We start from the raw sequence: 18,920 nt of genomic DNA on the forward strand, positions 1-18,920 counted from the left end.
TCCTCCAGCTATAATCACCCAGCCAGTAGTACCACAATACTGAAAGGTTTTTATTTCTCTTACAAATATAATAAATTTTTCTAAAAATTAATTATCCTTTTAGTTCAAAGACAAACTACAATGAGCAAATAAAATAGGTCTGCCAGTACTAGATATGCAGAGTGGTACCAAGAGGCCTGCCTGTGCTCTTCAAATTTTCTAACATTACAGGAAGATGTTGCTGATCTTTGCACAATATGCGAACACTGGGCATCAGATCAACACTGCCAAGAAAAACAGCCAAGTAAAAGACTGCTGCATCAAGTACTGCAACAACTCACTGTAGCCACGTGCAATTACTGCATTACAGATGGGAAAGTACAAAGGAATGCACACTCGACCTTACTAGGTCATGTTCTGAACAATTAATGCTACTTTCCTTCTTTAAGTCTGAATATTGAAAAATGTAATGCAAAATATGCTGTGGATGTGACTAAATTATCATTACGCTGTGGCTACGCTTCCTTGAGTAGATGTGTAGATGTGTTGATCTAACAGCTTGCTGCTGCAGAATAGGGGCATCACTTTTTTTTTTCCCTTCTCCCCACTTTCCCTCACAGCTCATATCCTCATCAGACTTTTTAAGAACTAAATGAACTCACAAAACAGCAGAAAACTTAGTAGAGAACAAGTTTTTCTGCTATTACATGGAATTAAATTGGCCTATGAAAACTCCAATGACCTAGGGAGGGCAGAAGGTAGAAAATAAGGAAAAGATTAAGTAATAGAGACATATGGCCTCAAAATAGAACTGCAAAATGCCTAAGGAACTGGCTGGATGGCCACATCCAAACAGCTGCAGCTCAATGTACCAAGCACAAACCAGTGGTGTCCCTCAAGGGCCCAGAGTAGGGCCAATACCGTTTATTATCTTCAGCAAAGAGACACTGACTGTGGGATCTGGATTCTGCCCCTCCAGTCTGCTCTGGTGAGACCCCACCTGAAGTGCTGGGAACTGAGTAATGATGTGACCTGCTGGAGCAAGTCCAGAGCACCTCTCCTATGAAGAAAGGCTGTGAGAGCTGAGATTGTTCAGCCTGGAGAAGAGCAGGCTCTGGGGAGACCTTACTGCAACCTTTCAGTAATTAAAAAAGGCTTATGAGGAAGAGATTGAGGTCTTTTACTGGGATCTGTAGTGACAGTACAAAGTGCAGTGGTTTTAAATTTAAAGAGGGCAGATTTAGATTGGATAAAAGGAAGAAATTCTCTATGATCAGGATGGTGAGACACTGGGAGAGGTTGCTCAAGGAAGCTGTGGATGTCTCATCATTGGAAATGTTCAAGGTCATGTGGGACAGAGCTTAGAAGAACCTGGTCTAGTGGAAAGTGTCCCTGCCCACTGCAGGGGAGTTGGAACTAAATGATCTTTAAAGATGCCTTCCAGCCCAAACCATTGCATCAAACAATTCCACAGAAAAAGGGACCGGGCCTTTTTGATAATAACCATACCTTGTGAAACTGTACCTTATGAATTAGAATCAGTTACAAACTGCAAAAAGCAGGCAACAACAGTGATTACACTACAGTGAAGGACATCTCCTTGTTTACAGGCTAAAAGGACATTTAAAAATAACCTTTTTGTAAATCACCTCACAAGTCTTGTTTCCTTCATCAAGGGGATATTGAAAAGATTAAAAGAAACAAATGTGAAGAAAAAAAAGTGCTGTTAGTAACCTTTCCATTGTTTACACAATAAGAAATCAGAGTACTAAGGTTTTTCTTGATCTCAGGTCCTAACTACAAATAACCAAATCCCAGTCCCTCCCTCAAAAATTGACACTTTTGGCCACAAAATGTATTTCATTACATGCAACAGTAACATTGTTCGCGTGAGAAAGCAACTCTTTCTCCAGCACAGCCTGTAAGTGACAGAACTGCAAGGCTCCATGGTGTGGGAGCAAACACGAATTCCCTTCCTGAAAATAGCCTAATGTAGATTAAGCAAATAAAGATAAATCTGATGACATTGCCAAACGAACCAACGTGCAACATTTTTACTCCGCTGTTCTAAGAGTTTCTTCTACAGGCAGACTTCTCTGAGATGTCCACATATTAAATGCTTTTATGGGTGTATGACAAGGGATGAGGACTAAATTTTGCTGGCAAATCATTCAGTCCTTCCAAAACAAAAATGCGAGTGTAGGAAAAACACAGCCTGAACTAGTGCAGTTCATTATAGCTGCAGCGAAGAGGCAAGATTACATGAAGGCAGGCGATCTGTGTCCCAAGGCAGTGGAAATGAGAGGCACGGGGTGTGGATGCCACCTAACCAGCCGTCAGGGCAGGGCCGCCCCAGTACGGGGCTGCTGCTCTCCTTCCCTCCCTCCCTCCCTCCCCGAAATGTGCTCGGCTTTTTCAGATAAATCTATGGGTAAACTGCCTCCTGAGTTCTTATTCCACATCCAGAGTGATCCACACGCTACTGCAGAGGAAAAAAGCCTTCAGAGTTAATCGCTGAATACTAGAAAACCGTGCCGGGGGTAGATGCGTGCGGACACACGCGCGGTACCTCTCTCCCCGAGCGCATCTCTGACGAGCGAGGCGCGGCAGGCCCGCACCCTTCCCTGCGCAGCTACTGACATGAAATACTCAGTCGGCATTCGGGACCCGCGAGAGCCCCCGCTCTCCGCCCCGGTCGCACCGAACGGACCGGGCCGAGCTCCGGCCCGCTGCGCTCGGCGGCCCCGCTCTCACCTGCCGCCGCCGCCGCCGCCGCCGCCGCCGCCACTCCCGGCTCCCGCCGCTGCCCCGGACCCCGCCGCGCGTGGCCTCCGCCGCCCCCCGCCCGGTCGCGGTCGCTGCGCAGCTTCCGGCGCGCTCCTGCCTCCATGCGGGCCCGCCCCGCTCCCGGCTGCCAGCGGAGGCGGAGCCACCGCCGGGCGGGCCTGGCCTGCGCGGAGCGGGGCCAGCAGCGCCCGAGGTATTTCTCGCTCCCTCCCTCCCTCCCTCCCTCCCTCTCTCCTCCGCGCCCTTCCGCCCCGCTCTGTCACTCACGCGGCGCGGTGGGAGGGGACGGCGGCGGGGGCCGGTCCTGCGGCGCCTCCCCGGGCGGGGAGGGGCCCGCACCTGCTCCCCCCCAGCTGAGGCCCGGGAGGCGGCGGCCCCGCAGCGCTCGGCCCGGCGGCGGGGGGGGCCGCGCCGCCGCTCGGCGCGGTGCCCGGGGCAGGGAGTTGATGATTAACCTGCGGGCCATTGAATGCCTGCCTAAAGTCGCGCCCAGGGTGGGGTTTAACCTTGTCCGAGGCTCGGTGCCTCCCGTGTGACTCTTTGCCCGAGACCCTGGGGCGGCCAGTTCTGCTGCTGCCGCCGAAGCGCTGCGGGGATGCGCAGCTCCCTGTTGAAAATCTCTGCTCTAAATCTCAGCCTAGAGCTCGCCTCGCAGTCGTTTTTGGAAGTTTCAGGCTCAAGAGGTCGAGGTGATGTGGGGGTCCCGGCGAGCGTCTCTGCAGCAGCAGCCTCGGGCTGCAGGAGCTCGAGTGTTTGTGGCGGGCACTTGAATCCATGCTGGCCCCTTTTCCTCGGGCTGAGCTGCAAGGAGCTCGGCAGCTGCGGCATTTAGGTCAGTGCTCCGCTTCTCTTGCGTCAGGAAAGCTGTCAGTGCGGCCCCAGCCTCCTGGGGCGGCAGGAGGGAGTGAGTCAGGAGATTGTTCCAGTGATAGCACAGAAAATACCTTCTCTCCTAATGCCTGCCCCTGCTTTCCTGACACGCTACTTCTTGTTGCGTTTTTAAAAAGCACTTAGCGCTGTATGATTTTGCATTGCGAAATGATGTGTTACTATAACGGGTCCATCGTAACATCTGTAATCTAATTTTTTGCTGTAGTTACTCCTTTAATTTGTGCAGCAATGTTGTCAAGGTTGAATTAATGTTTGAGAGTATGTTGTTCTATTGGAGGAAGCTTTATGCCTGACTGGAGTAATACTGCAGTGAAATTTGCAAATAAGTATGTCACGAGCACTGATTTTTTAGGTTGATATTGGGGTTTGCTTCATTAGTGCGTTGATTGTAGTGTAAGTTTTACCTTTTTCCATGGGTGACCAGAATCTGCCGTTTTGTTTTGGCCTTCCACAAACTTTTTTTTTCAAGCATGTACAGCCTAAGAGATAATGTGGTAAAAGGGGCTTACTTGTGTGTGTTTGTACTCTGGAAGGATTAGATAGATGCTTTTCCTCCTTGTTAGCATGGGCTGATTTTGAACAAGCTCTAGTACTAGATCCCAGTTCTCTGGTAGGTTAGAATTCACGAGTCAATACTGTTAAGACTTTTTAAGCTGCCTAATGCCTCCATTCTCTGCTTTGTCTCCTCCCTCCCACCCCCAACTTTTTTGGTAAATTAAATTCTATTTGGGGACAGACATTTTAGCAGGGTCTAGGAAGAAATACTTTACAATGAGGGTGGTGAAAAACTGTCAGGTTGCTTGAGAGGTGGTAGATGTGTCATGCATGGAAACATTCAAGGTCATTTTGGCCAGTCTCTGAGCAACCTGGTCTTGTAGATGTCTGTGCTCATTGCATGAGGTTGGACTAGATGAGTTTTAAAGGTCCCTTCCAACTCAAAGTATTCTATGATTTCAGGTGTTTTTTATATGCCCCTGAGCACCACAGTAGTATTTTCCCGTTCTCCTTTATCTTTTTTCCTCCCTGACATTCAAGCTGATTAAAGGAAAGCTTGTGCCACGGACAGAATCCAGAACCTGAGTTTTTCCATATGCTTGAGGAACAGAATTTGTGTGTTGGCAAAGAAAAGAAACAGACATTTTTCATGGAACTGCAACTCATTTTACCATAGAACTTGATTTGTCCTGAACAAAACAGAATTACGACATGACGCAGACTCTGCAGTCACTAGAAATTGATGTGAATGTTCCAGATGTGGACTCATAATGACTTTGGGGTCTAGTTAGACTGCTGCTTGCTCAAATGGAGTTTTGTCTTGCATGTTGTGTCAATTTGACTAGATTTGGTTTTGATTTAACTAACAGTGCATGAGCACATGGCTTAATTCTTGTTTTATCAATTTCTATCTGCCTTTTGAAACTTTTTTCATAACATAGAAAGGATTAGGAGGGCTTTAAGATAGAATTTTTGAAGCTCCTTTTGTTCATCCATGTCTGATTTAACTTCCTGAATCAGGGAATCATCCTCTTGTTGTACTCTGTTCAAGCATTTTTTGCCAACTTTGTGATTACATGGACACAGTGAAGACTTAGAGTCTCCCTTCAAACCCCAAGATGAACTCTGGAAATGAGTGTTGTTTAAGGCTTTAAATATATATTAAAAATATGTGTATATTTATCTATGTATGTGTATATATAGCTATGTATATCTATATGTATATGTATATATATATATATCATTGGTGCTTTCAAAGAGTAACAAATCTGTACAAGAAACCATTATCCGGAACATAGTTAGGAATGTTGTGGAAACAATAGTCAGGGCATTTATTTAGAAAATTGTACTTGGGCTGAGAGCATATGCTATTCATGTGCGTCTTCTAAAAATATTTTCACATGCAAATTACACACCCGCTGGCTGCTCAGTTCTAACCATGTTGTTGCTGCATGATGGTCTCTGAGAAACTGAGAATGGAGTGGGAGGTACCAGCTGAAAACGTTTTCTTTGAAGGTTTTGTTTTTGAAATTTTACTTCTGCTTGACTTTCCTCCTTTTTCCAAAACCTAATATAAGAACACTTCTAAAATGGCACTTTTCAAGTTTTAATGTAAGAATAATAAAGTAATTAATTATATATGTACCTCTTTTTCTCTGTTGAATTGCTTAAATATATTAATTATGTTCTGTTTTTCAAGTACAGACCACAAGAAAGCCATTGTCTCACTTAGATTTTTTTTTTATATGAAGTCCAGGTGACTCTGATTGTAAACTTTCTTGCATTCCTCAACTATTTTTAAGCCCACAAATCAGTAACATTACTGATTGTGATATATACACATAGTATCCTTTTGCTATTGCATTGCAGTATTTTAACCAAAGGGAGGGAGGTCTTCTAAGAGAGAGATTCTAAAATAAGAGGCCAGTTTTTTGGTTTTTTTTTGGTTTTTTGGTTTTTTTTTTTTTTTTTTTGTCAACTGCTGCCTGTTTAAACCCTTTATTTTTTTTCTGGAGTAAAAACCTCTTAGATTTTTATGACTCATTTTCAAAAGTACAGGGGAAAAAAAAAGAAGTGCTGCATTTTTTCCCTACTATGGTGCCTGTAGCCTTGACAGAACATGAGAAGTCTATATATTGCTGTGAGGTAAAGGTAAAGATTTCTTTTTTCTTTTTGCATCTTATAAGAGTGCCTCTTATTTTGTCATCTTTAACAGGAGTGCTTTTTTTGCTGTGTAGAAAGAGAGAAGCTGAACACTTGACGCCTGATGCAGTGCTCTCAGAAATCACTGCAAAGATTTCCATTTGAGAATTGCAGCTGGCCTTCAAAATAATTTCTTAATTTTCATAATATTCTTAAAGTTATTTTACCTCCATTTCCTACAGCCCATAGGCTTCTGACCCCATTCTAGTAGGGAAAAATAGCCAAGGGTTAACTTAGTATCTCTTGTGTTTTCAGAAATGAATTATTTTCAGGAATATTTATAGTGAGAAAATACCAATGATGAAATGTTTTTTCTGAGACCTGTGGAAAGCTGAGTGCTATCTGATATGATCATAGTGGTTATGTTGTGCATTTGTGTCCTTAGGAATCTTCCAGTAGTTAGGTTATGTTTCTGTGGTGTTGTGGTGTTGTATTGCTGCTCTTGTGAAAACCAGCAAAAGATAGAAAATACAGCTTAATGTTGATGGAAGGATTTGGATAAGACTCAGCATGAGGTAATATAACAACAGTCAAACAATACTGACGTCTTAGTAGTGGCAGAGATACTGGCTAGCTTGATGTTAAGGACTTGAAAAACTGAAGTGAAAGTTTGGAGTTGCATTGATTAAGCGACTTACAAAGTAAGAAGGATTACAGCAAGACAAGTGTTTTGAAATTAAATGAACAAATAGCCAACGCTTGCCCAGATGTGATGTGCTGGTTTCTGGTTTCATACCATTGCTCTTTTAAGGCAGGTTATATTTGACTATCCTTTTTGTTTGGCCTTTATATTGTTTTTCTTTTCCTCTGTATGGAAGTCTGGAATTTCTAAGGTGGTTTTAGGTTTAACTGATTGACTTATAGCAGAATTCCAAGATGTATTATCAATAAGATTTCATTCATTTTGAAAATAGTGATTTTTGGCAGTAGTTGCTAAATACAGGGTTGTACAGGAATTTAGGAAAACTGGGATGGTGTAAAAGGTGCTATCACTCTTTTGTGTATGTTTATAAAAGGGAGATTAATACTAAATTATATTTATGCAAGTAAACAATAATTGATTTAATGACATTTCCAGAAACAATCTTAGTTGTTTCATTCTATTTTCAAAGTAACTTTAAAGGCCTCTTTGGAAAAAGAAGTGGTAAGCAAATGTATTAGTTAAAGTTGAACCCTTGTGAATCTTGGAAAAAAAAAATTAAGTATCTTAGCTGCAGAAGCCAGTTCCTATGTTAGCAGAGCAAAGAATATTAAGTAACACACTCATTGTCCAAACAATTGGCCAGTTCTTTTTACACTCCATAATGTGCTTGAAGATATTTTTCATGTATTCTGGTACTTTCCGAAGGAAGAAGTCTTTTCAAGTAGTCTCATTCTAAGTTTGTAAGATGTCAGTTGGTACTGACAAAGGAAAAAAGAACAATGATCCATTTTGTGAAATTTACAAGTGACAGATTATCCATTCTTGCTTACTATTTAAACTTACACTGACATAGCATTACCTGTCCATTAGAGACTTTCCCCTCTGGTACTTCAAGCACTTGAGCTACATTTTATCACCATTATCTTGCGGTTCTCTTCTTATTTAGTCTTGGAGGGTTTTGCTGTCTGCAATCCCATTTGATTAAACGTCCAGTGTAAGGATGCTGGTATTGTTACAGCCACTTTACACTGTGTGTGGACAGAGGCTCCGGCTTCTGGCATCTCTTTCGAGTGAGTGCTGTGTAAATGCAAAGAAAGACTGATGCTTATTTTGAAGAGTTTAAAATGCCTGTCCCACCTCCTCTTTCTGGAATTGTCAGTGTATTGCATACTTCCCTGATTTTTCACAGAGTTGCTTGAGTCTAAAGAGTTTGTTAAAGCTGGTAGGACTAATTCTGTGTGAGTTTAAAGCCCTTGCAAAATCTTTCCTGTTTCTGAATTATCCTGTGGTGGTTTTGTTTGATTTTTTTAATGTCAGAAAAATTTATTTGTATATGAAGTCATTCCTTAAAAAGGGCTAATGAGAAAAAATAATTTGTATTTATTAAGGTGTAGGACCCAGATATTTTTATGTGACAGTTTTTATTTGCTTCTGGTGCTGAATCATCACATGATTTTGTTACGCTAGTTGCTGTAAGAATGCATGTAGTTCTTCACCCTCAAATAGGAGACATTTTGGGCCTAGAGACCACTACCCTTTTCAAATATATTTTTTTTTAATTCCCAAACTGTTTTTAGAATATTTTTTTCTGTAATTCCTGGACCCTGGGTTGACAGGGAGTGTAGGGAGTGGATGAGTGGGATCATGGTGGTAGCAAAAAATGATTACCTTTTTTCCCTCTAGCCTAAAATATCAATAGTTCAACTTCTAGCTGAAATGAAATATTGCTGAGTTCTGGTTTGCTGATGTAAATTTAGCACCTCTCTCCTTCTCAAGTGTTGCAACCCATTGGCCTGTTAAGTGCATCTAATTGTATGTCTTCTTCCATGCCAATCTCTCAAACTTTCTATGTATTTTAAAATTAGAGATATGTTCCAAAGCTATGCTAGTGTTCAGTACTTGTTCTGTATAAAGCAGGATTTCTACCTTTGCCTTTAGAACAAAAGGGAATGGCTGTAATTGTCCTTTTCAGCCTGATAGTGCTTTTTCTGTAGATCAGAAATGTTATTAACTAGCCACACTGGTAGTTTTTATATAACCTGTGGTGTGCTAATGCAGAAGTTTTGAGGTGTGCTGGTGTCATTCTCTGTACACAATATGGTATAATTGACACAACTCTTTCTTTCTCTTTTTTTTTTTTTTTGGTTGCTTTTTTCCTAGTGAAACTTTTCAGTAAAGTAATTTTGAACCTTGGCCAAAGCTCAAAACTGATCATCTGCTTTTTACATGGCAGCAGCACCTAGCAAGGTATGGCCATACCTGTGTTGGCAAAATACCACGGAACATCTCCTTGTGATTTTTTTTCTCTCTTCTGTCAGACAGGGTGCCAGGACAGGGACTTGTTGCTTGGTAGTCAGGTAATGACCTTCCTTTTTCAACCAGAATGCCAAACACCACACTTCTAAGAAGGGTTGCAAACATGGAAATACAGTTAGTTTTATTGCAAACAACTATTCTAAAGTAATTTTTTTCTTTCTAAAACACAAAAGCGATAGAGTTTACTGTTAAAAGGGGACTTAAATATTTAGTAGACTGAATTACTCACCTTTATTAATCAGAAAAAATATTGAGGTTTCTTAACACAAGTATAAAATAAAGCTATCTAAGGTAGGAATTTGCTGGTGAAGATGCTCGGTAAGTTTGAGAGTCTGACTGACCTCTTGGTTTTGTCTTTGGAATTGCTGACTGGATTGTTGTCTCTTCCTGCTTCCTACCTGCATCTTTGAACCATGTCCCTTTCTTTCATGACTTTGTGGTTGATGTGGTTGCGCCATCCTGTGACCTAACTTCTGACACTTAAACACTGGTGGGAAATTTAGCTGTTTTTGTGGATATGTAGGAGAAAATTGTTGGAGTAGCCTATAGTTTAAGTGAATGGGGTCAAATAGGGACAGGCCTTCTATGCAACCTAGCAAACAGTAGTGGCTACTGATGAATGCTTGGGGAAGACACGTAAATAATGTCTGGAACTGTAGAATTTAAATGGTTTTCTGTGTTTTTAGAAATATCCCAGAAGGTGTTTTATAATGCCTTTTGAATGGTCCTAAGACCAAGGTTAACAAAGCTGCTAAAGTAAATTTTTTTTTCTACCTATTCTGCTATTTAGTTCTTGTTGCTGTTGTTACCACTTAAATAGTGCCTATATTGTTTACAGTAGTGTCCACAGTATTAATATTTGAAGTTACTTACAATAGCAGGTATTAAATGTTCAAATGAAATTATAATTTAGAAGATGAACTTTATTTAGTTTGTTTGGCAGAGTTCATGTATTGTCACACAGCATAGATAAACTGTCACTGTGTTTCATGCTTCAGAACAGAGGATATTACTGAACTAATATAAGGCAAATTTATTTTGTAATCCAGCTTGGGTAACCATGTTTTTATAAAACATTTAACTTTCTTTATTATTACTTGTGGATTCTTTCAGTGAGGGTGTTTTGGGTTTTTGTTTTTTTTTTTTTTTGTAATTAGCAATGCTGTACCATATTTCATGCATGAAATAAAGGTGTAAACTTATGCACAAATCCAAAATGAAGGTCCTTATCAGAGCAAAACTGGAGGAACAAAACAAAATGGCAGTACTAAAGCAGAGGTTCCCAGACTTACTCTGCTGAAGTTTGGTCACTGACCTTGATATCTAAAGGACTGTTGGTGCCAGTGGTGTTAATTTCTCTTTATAGGTATTTTTTAGGTTTATAGGTATCTCTCAGAGCAGGACTTCTATCCTCTACCTTCATCAGCCTCTGAACCACCTGAAACCAGGACCCAACCCTGTGCTTGGGGGTTCATCACCCTCTACTTCACTCCATCCCTTTGCCATCTATCAAAATCTACCCCTGTACAGCAGGTCCCCTTGGAAAGCTGCTCTCATAACAGTACCTGATCAAAAGACATTTGAAGTGAAATGTAAGCATGATACTTGTTCTGAGTACAGCTGGAAGTGCTATAATGTTCCATGCTTACGAATAATGTGTGGCAAGTAACTGGTCCCACAAACCCTTCTGCAGCTAAGTAATCCTATCAAAGGCAGTTGAGTGCATTTGATTAAGGATTACATGCGATTAGTGGTCTGCAAGGTTGAGAGTACAACTTGTGTCAATGAGTATTCACATATTAATGCCGCTTTGAGCAGAGATTGAACTAGATGACCTCTGAGGCCTGCTCCTACTAGAATTATTTTTTGATTATCACACTTGTATTATGCAAATAGATAACTTCCTTTATAAAAAAATCATTAGTTGGTTAAGCTGAACTCTAGTAAGTCCCTGCCATTATTTTACCTAACTGCATCTTGTTGTAGCATGGAGTTGCAAATGTGATCCAAGTTTAAGATTTAAAACAGTAAGAGGAATAAACCCATGCCTTCTCTGTGTATTGCTTCAAATTCTTTTTATACAGTTTTATGCCAGATTGAATTCCTTGTGTAGCAATTGTTTCCTAGCATACAGTTGACTTGTTCTAGAATTAGTTCAGAGTAGAGTGCCTGAAAATTTGATGCTTTATGCGCAATTGAGGTGTGTGAATGGATTTAAACTTACTCTGCCTAATTCAGGTACCACTAGTACTGAGACCTGAGACTATGGTAACAAAGGTATCAGTGCAGGGTAGCAGCCTAAGAAAGGTTTGAGGCCCTAAGAACTTTCAAAAGCAAAGACTCAGAATGTGAGAAGGCATTCTTATATTTAAAAAAAAAAATCCCAAACCCACTACCACCCCAACAAACCCCTCTACTGTTAGAATGTACTGTGTAAGATCTGAGTACATGTAGATACTGAGACACAGCTGGTTGAGTTTAATAAACAGTAATCCTTCTCATGTGCAGGGAATCATATGGATTTTCTTCTGTGTCTGGATAAACTTTGTACCCATTGCTACTTCTATAACTGTTCTCATTTAGTATTGTTAATTACTTACTTTAAGCAAGAAGTTGGTGATAAGAGAGGAAATCTCTAAACTGCTGCCTGTAAAAGGCCAATCACTTTCACTTGCATGCAATTAGAAATGTTTTTATGTAACATTTTAAGCCTCCCAGTAGTTGAATTAATCTCAGTAACAGGCTATAGTTGTTTTCATGTCCTTTTGGTAGCAGTGTATTTCAGGAAAACACTTGGTTGTATGCCTTTATTTAAAAATACAAGGAGTATGGTAACATCACAACTAATGTGTTAAGGACCTGGCAGGTTTCTTGGGCTTTTAGGGAGTATAGAAAGTAATTAAAAGGAATAAGAGGTGCTAGGAAGGAGTGGAGTTATTTCTTTATGCTGCTCTTCACCGCAAGGATGTTGTGGGCATTTTATTCTTTTCAAATAATGTTGATTGGATGTTATCTGATTATGGGATTAGAGTGGCAAAAGACTGAATGCTAGAATGAAGTGCTAAAGACTCCTAAGTCACCAGGACTGGATGCTATTCATTCCTTTAGTGGTACTACAGGATGAAGTGGCTGATCTGCTAAGAAGAATGCATCTCGTTAGGATGAGATGCTGTGCCAGAAGACCGGAAGCTGTCAAGTGCTGTACATACTGTACTTCTAAACTGAACACAAAGAGCAGAGCTGGAATTTGCAGACCAAGGACTCTTATTTTAATGCCACTTAAGTAGCTTTGAATTCTGCATGGATAGTCTAGTAGTTCTGTGAGCACAAGATGCAACAGCTTTCTATGCAGTTGTATCTTAGAGGTAATGAAAAATACCAGCTGCAGCTGGGGTACTTGTTATGTGTCTCTTGCTTGTGTGTTTTTCCCCTACTAACAAGGGCATAGGCTGCAGTCTATACTTCAGTTTGGTCTGTTTGTGGGTTGGTCTCCTTGGATTTCTGTAATCTCTGAATTCTTATTAAACTGTAAATGACTTTTCAGTATTCCTTTTTGATAAAGTTTGAAATCAGGTAGTGGATTTGAAAGTTAGAAAAGGCCAGGCCTAATCTAAGCAGACATGTTTAACTGCATTAATCTCTTCTGTGTTTAGCAGTCTAAACAATGACTAAGTTGCTTCTGTTATTAGTAGACAAGAGAGGGATGGACCTCTATATTGATACACTCACACAGCCTGTTTAGTTCATCCCACCTTAAACTTGCAGTGTATGGCCTTTGGCAGGAAATTGTATCCCATGCAATTGTGGTGAGGCTTTGTGAGTTGTCATTTTTGATGCCATTGTGGGGATGATGACCAGTGATGCAGAGGTGGAACTGAAAGCTAAAGCACTCCAGTAGTATGCTATGCTGCTTTCAGTGGCAGAGCTGTGATTTACACTCAGATAACAGCAGCAGTTTCTTAAGTACTCACATTTGTAGCTGCAATTAGCTGTGTCATCTTGTTCCCTCGCTTTCCCTCCTGTTGTATTAGCACAGTGATTTGTGCCATCATGCAGTGACTTGAATCAGAAAATTGATCCTGACTTCGAGAGGGATCTGTGGCAAGCAGCAATTTCTAACCCAAGCTAGTTCCTCACTCTAGTCTAGTGGGTGGCTCCACCAGGAGTTGGGGTTGTGACCTAAGGATCAGAACAAGTAGCAGGAGGGTCCTCTCTCTTTGAACTGGCATTTTACCAGAATAGATGCTCATCAGATTATGCCTCTAGAATCTGTGACTCATCTTGCTGTCAAGTAAGCATTTGAACTAAAATACTGAATACATTCTGTAAAATCAGAGAAAGTTGTGAGAAACTTGAAGACAGTCTTCTAAAGCTGTCTGTATTAGCACGATGGTGGTAGATGATATTTGGTGTTTTTAGCTACAAAATAATTCATGCTGGAAGGAGTAACTTGAACTACTTGAAGATAATTCTATATTACAAGCAAATGTTCTTCAAAAATACATGTATCATTATAGATACCCAGGTGAAAACCTCTTTGAAGAGAAGAAATTTATAATGTATAAGAAACATCCCTAAACTGTATTAAAATGGTGCTCTGCAGTAGCATTAAATGGAAGTTCCTTATCCGGGCATCTCTGCTTAGATTAACGGTCTATCTGGTTTAATGAATTCATTTGTACTTTATCAATCACTGCATATACATATCCTTTGTGTTTTAAATGCTATTGTTAAGTAACAAGTTCTTGAAAACTAAGTAATTTTCAGTAACTTTACACAGAATAAAGTTGCTGTATTTCTTGCTTTCAGTTCAATTACTTCAGATGATCTGTAAATTTTCAATAATGGCAATACATTCATTCTGCCATTTGGAGGAGCCTGTGCCACAGAATAATGATCTGAAGAAAGCTCACTCATTTGCAAGGAAGAGTCTTCACTTAGGAATTAGCACTGATGCAGCTCAAGGGTGCTTTTTCAAGTCCAGGTAAGTTTTTTTTGAAATATACTTACTTGGGTTTGATATGCTGGCATTTCATATACATTAGCATATATGCTGTATCCTGTCAGAGCCTTTGTGTTGGTCATTTGACACATGAAGTATGTTGAAATTAAAATGCACATGTAGGAGCAGACATACGAGATGAGTGGAGGGAAATAGTCTGGAAAATAATTGTAGCACCATTTATTATCTCTGGAGTATCTGTCAGTGGAGGTTATGATCTTAATGATACAATTCCCTTTTGCTGCATGCTTTTTCAGACATTTATTATGTGTTTATTATAGAAATTCAGTATTTTGCTAAGCCTGTGTTGTTGTTTTGGATCAAAATGTTACTAAGTCTCCAGTCATTCAGAGGCAGTAAAAAGGAAGGTACAGGTAGGTTTTCACAACTTGGAAAATTTTCTACTTAAAAAAAAGTGAGCATTGGAATTTAAAAAAAAATATTTAAATTTGAGTTTTTTAAAGTGTGTTATTAAATCTTGGCATTGTGACACCTGACCAGGATTTAATTTTAGACTAATGGTTTCTATATGTAGTGTTTATTGTTTTCCAAGACATCCAGTTATTTTTATAACTTAATCATGACTTCACGGCACAAGTTGGTTTCTAGTAATATTCTGTATGGGAGCTGTATGCAATGTACATTCAATAAGAACTATTAGTAGTAAATTAATAAAATAATTGTGAATATTTAAACAGGCACTTGAATTTCTTGTGCTCTCATTGCAAACTGCAGGGATTCTCTTACTGGCAATGGGTTTGGTGTTCCAACCAGCAGCCAAATAAATGATAATTTAATGAAAAAAAACCCAACAGCCAAATGCTTCTTATCAGGTAGAGTGCAGTTAGTCAGCCTTGCAGTGGTGCACAAATCAAGAATCTTTTAATGATATCTCTCTACTTTGTTAGACAAATTATTAGTTAAATTACTGGATCACTTGCATCTTTCTAGGTGCATATATGATCTGAGAAGCCTTAAAAATATCATTTGTCATGCAAAAAATCCTGCAGAATTAAATGGTTTTCAAATTTCTCAGGTATATTACTGTGGTATCTTTGGGGTCTGGAAACAGAGGCTCCTGTTCTGCATGCTTTTGTGCACATGTTTGACTTCATGTCAGTGCCTTTCTGGTAGAGAACTGATGCTGAGAACTCCGGTGACATAGAAAGAACATCAGGTTTTTTTTAAGTGTAAGCCTTTAGTTTAGTCCCCTCATTCTTGTAGGAAGCATGAAGGTGTTGTTTTAAATAAATGCTTTATAAATGTAATGCATAATTAGAAGTCAGAAACTGGTTTAAAATAGCTTTTGAACTGTTAGTGTACTCCAAACAGAAACAGCAGTAGTGAAAATGAGGCTGTTGCTTCAGTGTACTTCTAAAAATTGAAATGCATGTCAATAAAATCATCACAAACCAGAATTATCTGGTCCTATTTTGCAGTATGAATGCTGTGAATAGTGTTCACTAGATAGAATTCTAAGTTGGTTTTTTTAAATTATACAGAATTATAAAAACTGAGGGCTTTGGTGTATCCAAATTTATTTTTAATGTAATTGAAGAACAATATTTATTCTTAAGCTTATTAGGTCCTGTTGGTGAGAATCTATTCTAGCTGCACATGAAATCAGACTTTAATGGAACACAGTTCCATTGAACCCAAAGTAGGACAAGAGTAAAACAGAAGCCAAGTTCCATATTATTCATGACAATGCTTATGGTGTCTATAATATGGATATTGAGAGCAGCAAGTGTATTTTTTTTTTCCAAACTCTTTCAGCAGAACTGTTATTTTCCTAACACAACCTCTGGTACAAGGATAAAATTGGGTTTTTGTCAAAGAACAGAGTCCTGTATCTGAAGAGTAAGAAGGTAAGGTATTGAGATTATATCATTTCAGTAAGCAGTTAAAAGTAATTTTGGTTATTTGTTACTTTGCACATAAATATACAAAAATACTTGATTCATCATGCATCAAGACGTCTCAAACATTTTATATCAGTTCCTTTTTGCTTGCTGGGTTTTTTTTTTCCCTTTTTATCTCATGGTGGAATTTCTGAAAGCATTCAGCTCTACTTTCTAAATGTGTTTTCTGTGAAATCAATGAGCTGACCTGAGTGGGAATGAAGGTTGGTTTATCTTTGGTGAGTCAAAGTTAAGTTGTCATTAAGTGATGTTGAAATACCATCCTTCAAATGCTAGGTCCTTGACATTCAGTGGGATGAGAATCTCAGAACTGACTACTGGGGACTCCCAAGCTACAAATCAGGTAAATAACTTCTTTGGAGGAGGAAATTAAAGGTGTCTTCTTTTCAAAATTATGATAATTAAGTAGCAAAATGTGCAACTTAAACTATAAATATTTCCCACTTAACATTTAATTTAAAATAGACATATCTATATTTGTGAGAGGATTTGTTAGTTGCAGTTTGAGCCTTATATAATTATCTAACATTTCAGCAGTATTGGTTCTAAAGAGGACTTCTATACTGACACATAGCATGAATATCTAGTTCTAATCCGATTTTCCAACGTGAACCTGTGTGTAGTTGGTCCAACTACTGTCGTGGCTGCCCGTTAACCCAGGATGCAACATACTGTGGTTTTTATTTTGCAGCGATGTCTTTTGATATTGAACATATAATTTAGAACTAACAGTTTCCATATTAGAGGAAGTGATAGGGGCTCTGTTCAGATTGTGGGATTAACTTGGTTTATTTCCTGCTTCAGCTAGTCCCCACTTTCTCCAAAGACAGGGTAACTCAGTTTGTGCTGTGACAGCTCAGCATAGTTTGTAACAGAGAGCCTTAACATCACCCAGAACTGGTGCTGCTGTACTTTATTTCTGCTCTTGGAAAGTAGAGTGGTGCTGCAGCCTCTGTACTGGGGGTAGGAAACTTGGAGAAGAACGGTGTACAATGGCAATAGGAGCCCTTATGGCCATCTCTGGTAGCTTGTGCTAGTTCATGATCCAGGGTCGTCTTTTACTCTGCTTTTTTGGGGGGATGGGGAGTAAAAAGTGGAAAATAGTTCTGTAATTGTTAAAAAAAGCAGTAAGTTTTCCTTGTTAAAAAAACAAAGTTTTTCTTCTGTCGTAGTGTTTCTAAGAGAAAACATGACAGATTTGGGTATTTGTTTTTAAGACTTATCCAATTTTAACTATAGACTTACTTCCTTGCCACCTTCAAAACCAGGAAGATAATATAAAAGGATCACTATTTTAAGATCAAGAATAAAAATTGAGAGTATTTAAAGATAAAAGATTACAACAAATCAAAGAAATACATGTATTACCTTTCAAGATATTTTACTTCAATGGGCTGTTAACATCAGTGAGACATATTTAGGGTTTTCTATGTTCAGTTCTATAGGCAATATTGAATGTGAGAGAAACTGCTGCATCTGAAATAGATCATCTGCTTTAAGAAAGTAAGCAACTATTTCTGCCAAGCAAATGGTTAAAAAAACCTATTAAAATACAAGTGGCTTTATAGCTTCCTGATTCATTTAAGTGCATAAAAGGAGTATCACGTGCTTGTAATAAGTTGTGTGTTCCTAAGTGGTGAAGGTTTGGGGTTTTTTTCCCTTATAGAAATGAGTAATCCCTGTAATTCTTGCCACAGGATATACTGAACAATTGGGGGTAAATTCCCGTACCTCTTGAATTCGTAAAGTTATACAAAATCTGAGCAACAGTTACTAAAGCTTCTTTATAATAAAAAAAAAATCGTGTAGCACACAGCATATTCAGTCCTAGAGAAGTGACGTATTTTAAGAGACAGTTCATATCACTGTAGGTAAGTTTGTGCCATTAGCACTTTAGAAGTGTCTGAGCAATACATAAGCTGTGCATGTACCTCTCTCTGTGGGTAACCTGTTGATATATTAGTTTTATAGAATATATTTGTTCCACTGTTTTTTGGAACACAGTTAGCTTCCTGCCCACTCAGAAAGACATATCTTAACTTCTTGGGACTTGTGTTCCACAAATGTCTGAGAGGGCTATGTGGAGCTTGCCTTAGGGCTTAGCACCAATGGCAGGACTGGGTACCACCCAATGTGCTGCACTGATTTTGGGTCCCAACATCATGATATTTTTTTGAGAGCAGACACAGAAATTGTCTGTCATGAGCATCTAGCTTAAATGCTCTCCTCTTGGATCCCACTCTTTTGTTGTTGTCATATTGAACTGGTTGGTTATGTTCTTGAAGGAGGAGAGTCTGTTGACTTATCTGCAATACAGCTATGGGAGTTTCAGAGTCTTCCAAGAGAGGATATCTCATTCCTGACATGCTCACCAAGAAGAGGTGATGAAGCCTATGTAGTGCTTTGAAGATTAACTTCATTATCATGCTGTGGAATGGTAATTGTGTATGTTATGGAATACCATTAAAAAGAGGATGAAGTTGATTTTTAAGGAGTAGATTTAAGTATTGCATCATTCAATATGCTTTCTGTAAGTTAAAAGTATTTTAGATTAATTTTTACAGAATTTCAGAGTATTGAGAAACGATAATTTCTATATATAATAGACTACATTTATTGGCAGGTCTTTAAAGTGTTCTGTTAACTATTTACAATGAGAATTTTTCTAAATAGAGACATTGTG

General features: G+C 39.2%; 1 long non-coding RNA gene across 6 annotated transcripts in view; it reads left to right on the plus strand.

Moving 5' to 3' along the window:
- The first annotated feature begins 2,856 nt into the window (after window positions 1–2,856).
- Window positions 2,857–18,920, plus strand: part of LOC137468934 (uncharacterized) — a 32,765-nt gene continuing 16,701 nt past the window's right edge. The window contains exons 1-5 of one of the 6 annotated variants that reach the window (XR_010996262.1): window positions 2,994–3,598; window positions 13,461–13,604; window positions 14,123–14,297; window positions 16,095–16,183; window positions 16,514–16,580. This is a non-coding gene — a long non-coding RNA (uncharacterized lncRNA). Of the gene's footprint in view, window positions 2,960–2,993; window positions 3,599–13,460; window positions 13,605–14,122; window positions 14,298–16,091; window positions 16,184–16,513; window positions 16,581–17,674; window positions 17,741–18,920 lie in introns of those variants that run through there. The other 5 variants (XR_010996259.1, XR_010996261.1, XR_010996260.1 and 2 more) reach the window with 5 other exon arrangements.

The sequence above is a fragment of the Anomalospiza imberbis genome, chromosome 2 (assembly GCF_031753505.1).
Source record: "Anomalospiza imberbis isolate Cuckoo-Finch-1a 21T00152 chromosome 2, ASM3175350v1, whole genome shotgun sequence".
Classification (NCBI taxonomy): domain Eukaryota; kingdom Metazoa; phylum Chordata; class Aves; order Passeriformes; family Viduidae; genus Anomalospiza; species Anomalospiza imberbis.